The 4,373-nt window shown below is 43.7% G+C and overlaps 1 pseudogene; it reads left to right on the forward strand.

Moving 5' to 3' along the window:
• The first annotated feature begins 3,928 nt into the window (after nt 1-3,928).
• On the forward strand, nt 3,929-4,046 carry LOC136655016 (5S ribosomal RNA; annotated as a pseudogene).
• Nucleotides 4,047-4,373: the final 327 nt, after the last annotated feature.

The raw sequence follows: 4,373 nt of genomic DNA on the forward strand, positions 1-4,373 counted from the left end.
CCGCACTGGCTGTACAGGAGCAAGTCACGATTGTTGTAGCAGGCCACTGATGTTGCTGCCCCTTTGTGGTGTCAGCTCAAAAATGGCTGCTGGCAGTGCACTCAGAGCTATCGGCAGCCACTTTAGGGCAGCAGGACACTGTCATGCTGTTGTAAATTTCATGGAAGGATTGGGCCATGAGAGTTACATTCTTTGGAGTATACTGGAACCCACCCTAAACCCTTGAAATAGATTTGGATTAAAGGTATAAACAAAGCACTGCAGAATATTAAAAGTCTTCCTCCCCACTCTTTATGATTTCAGAACTGTTTGCTTCTTTGAGTGCCTGCGGACTTATGTTAACAAATTAAATGGGCTGTGAAGGAAGCAAATGCACGAGAAAAACTGTTCCCAAAGGTATGCTATCTTCCTAGCACGACTAGGACACATTCCCTTTAACTCAGCTACCTTTCCATCTAATTGATTTTCTGCTCCCTGTAAGGATTGCACCTAAGCCCTTGTCTTTTTCTTGCCTGACTCGTAACAGATTTCCCCCCCTTTGTTGTTATTGATATTATCTGGGCCCCTACTTTCATAATTTAAATCTGCCAAGGCTTGCGGGGGGAGGGCTCGGTTCATATCAAAGCAATGTGGCAAACAGTTAAAACAGACTGCACAACTCTTTTGATTACTCTCCCTGTAACAAACTGCATTGCATCACCACATAGCAGATCCATTTGTCAACTCTAAACCATTTTGCAGTGATTTCTTGGTGGAAAATGAATAGAAACAAGCTCACAAGGAACGACACTATGTTAGCTTTGCTTTCTCAGTAAACATCACCCTCCCTGCATCTGAGGCTAGTGTAATAGATTGTGGATAAAGAGCTGAAGGTGTGCTGATCCCAAACAGCATCAGGTGTCAGCCAAGTTGAGCACTGGTTGAGAGACTCACCTGGCTGGGACACCCCTTTGACCCTGAGTGGCTGTGGTGGCATGAATCAGAGCAGGGACTTGCACTGTGGCCGTACTCATCGCAAATGTGGCCGTACTCATCGCCTGGCTCTGTGCCACAGCCACCAGGGGATGCTCTCATTGGCTGGGGGAGGGGAAAGGTGAGAAGAGCCACAGCTGCTGTTAACACAGTCCCAATGTGCTGTGGAGGAAACCAAGGCAGGGTTTTGCTTAGGAGGGTGCACAGTCCTAATGTGCAGTGGGGAAACCAAGGCAAGGCATTGCCTGTCCATTCATGTGTCCCATGCATGATATTTCAAGCAGTCCTTGCTTTAGTCACATGAAGTGTTGCCAAGTGTTGCTCAATATGTTGTTGTCTGGAATGTTCATTTGCATTACAAATGGCTACACCTCTGAGAGCATTAACAACTCTCAGCTGAACAGAACAAGAGAGAAAATTAAACTGGGGATTTAAACCTAATGTATGAAAATTTTCTCCTGTTTCTCTATATTATGCGAGCAGCTTCACTCAAGGGATACGTTTAGATATTGGGCTTCCATTCAAGGAAGTCTCTTGATGCTTAGTTACATTTATATCATTATTATATTCAGTTTATCCTCAAAGTTTTAAGTTTTGATAGTTAGAACAGGTTCAGGCCTGAAGGACTGTCTTTAGTTTTATAATATGATGTTCATTTTGTATTATGGTCCCCATGGTCTACCAATGTGTTTTAAAATTACTTAAGAGTGCCTAACAGTTAAGAAAGGAACTATGCCTCATGAATCTATTTTAAGCAATTCTAAGTTCACTTATTTAAAAAAACAACACAAAACTATAAAGGTTGCACCTTCAATTTAATTTATAATGACGAAGGAAGTTATATATGACAGACAGTCCATTCCTATGTAACTCCCTGTACAATGATGCAACTGCACCCACTGAATCACTGGCAGGGGAGTTTTGGCATTTGGAGGTCTCCTCAGGTTATAGGAAAATGTGTTCCAGCGTAAGCACATGTTGGCCCACCAGGTCTACTTGGACCTGCACCAGCTCAGTAGCTGGCGCAAGTCCACATAGACCCGTGTTGTGAGATCAAGGCTGGGAAGGTATTAGGATATCAATGTGCACCACTATGGCCAATACCACCCCCTTCCCAGCCATAATGAGTCCTCCTCCTACCCATATTGCTTCCCGTTCCTGCCTTTCCCCACCCGCTTCTGTCCCTCCCCGACTCCCTCCAACCCCCTGAGCCAACTTACCAGAGCCAGGAGGCTTCCATAGTTTGCTACATGTTGACCCAGCTGCTCTTACAGTGCACTTGCAGTGGTGGTCAAGCCACATAAAATGGGTTCTCGTCTTTTGCAACAGCTGTAAAGGTCCTGATGCTGCCAGAATGAGCGTTCCAACAATGCAAGGCCCAGTTAGGATTGGGACATGAATCACATTGATTTCAACGGATCTTGCAACACCCTCCTATACAGGTTTACTCAGAAGGAAGTCCCACTATGTTCAATAGGGGTTTACTATCAAGTAAGCTTGCATAGGACTGTAGTCTCTTATGATCAACCAAAGTTAGATTACAACCTATCATGTACCCTTTCAGATCAGACAAAAGCGTGTTTCTCAAGAATCCTAGCAATCAGCAATTAGCAGGCTGACTCTAAGCTTTCCACCAGAAATTGTAGCTCACTGGTGTGCCACCAGCTAATCTACCTAATCTCTGCCTATACCAGATTTGTTCTGGATTTCACAATAAAATCTGAATTTTTTTTCTTTAAAACTTTCTTTTTTTAATGTGGAAAGGTAGTTTGGGAGTTAAAGAGCTAGAAGAAACTCTGTAACTCGAAGAGAAGTTCCTGGGAAACTTAATTCCCTAACAACTCCCAGTCAGGCCGTTCTGAAGCGAGCTTCATGCTAAACTTGTACTGTTCCTATCGGTATAGCTAAGCAATTGCCTGCCACACTAACTGCTGCAGAAGCTATTAATAGAAAATGTATTCCAATCACATCACTGTATTCTATCTATAAAAACTCACGCTACAATGAATGGCTTTATATGCTGAGATGATCTATAATTTTAACTGACCATGATGCCACTCTGTAATAATGGAAATTGTCAATATTTTGTTCTTCGGTTGAGGGTTTAACAAAATGGAAATACTAGCAGTAAATACGACCTGCCCAGACAATTACAGAAACTTGGGAATGTATATGGAATTCTGGGTACACAAAATTTACATTTGGAATTATTAATGTAAGAACATATGATCCCCTGCTAGATTGGACCAAAAGGCTTACATAATAAAGCAACCTGTTTCCCATAGTGGCTAACAATATTCCTCTGGAAGACCAGAAGTGGGACATAAATGCAAGTAATTCTTTCTTCCTGCTTTTTCCCCACCAGGTGTTCTGACCCATTTGGAGGTAGCATACAGGCATCATTGATAGTCCTGTCCTTAGATTAGATGAATTTGTCTAATCCCTGTTGGCTGTTAATGGCCTTCATTCATTACATTCTGTGTAAGAAACTTCCATAAATTATATGCTGGGTGAAGAAGAACCTCCTTTCTCTCTGTTCTGAATCTCCAGTTAGTCAGCCTCATTGGGTTAAGGCACAGGTGGAAGAACTTCTCTCTCAGAACAATGTAGGGTCATTGTGTTTATTTCACTGTATGTTTAGAGTAGTGGCATAGCTAGAGGGGGTGCAAAGCACTAAGTCTGGCAGGGAGCCTTGCCACAGTGTGCAAGGAGCCCCACCCCCTCCCCTTCAGAGCCGTTCCTGGCATTTGCCTCCTTTTTTGCTCCCCCCTCCTGGAATGGCTATGAAGGGGAGCGGGAGGGGCCCCTTGCACGCTGTGGTGAGGCTCCTTGCAAGACTTAGTGCTTTGCACCCCCTCTAGCTACACCACTGGTTTAGAGTTGTTTATTTTTCAAGTGATCCCTACTCCTTTGCTGCTTTTACTATGTATAGACATTTGCAAGTGAAAATACTTTTGTCCATGTTGAGTTACCCTGCACATGCCCGATCTCATCTGATCTCGGAAGCTAAGCAGGGTCAGGCCTGGTTAGTACTTGGAGGGGAGACCGCCTGGGAATACTGGGTGCTGTAGGCTTATACCATAGTCTTTCGAGACTGAAGGTTGCCAACCATGTTGTAGAAAGCTTCAGTGGCTGATTTCTGCACATCAAACTGTTGTTTTAACGTATAGAAGATGGGCTCTTCCTTTCTCTTCTCAAGCTGCAATCCTATGCACATTTTCCTGGTAGTAAACCCCACTGAACACAATGGGACTTCCTTCTGAGGAGACACGCATAGGATTGTGTGTTCAGTCAGACAACCACCGCAACTGTATAAAGTGAAGATTATGCTCAAGAGAAAAGAATTCTGAACCGATGTCGTTTCCAAAATTCTCCAGCCACAAATGCCAGATTGAGGGCCC

This window comes from Tiliqua scincoides, chromosome 5 (assembly GCF_035046505.1).
Source record: "Tiliqua scincoides isolate rTilSci1 chromosome 5, rTilSci1.hap2, whole genome shotgun sequence".
Classification (NCBI taxonomy): Eukaryota; Metazoa; Chordata; class Lepidosauria; order Squamata; family Scincidae; genus Tiliqua; species Tiliqua scincoides.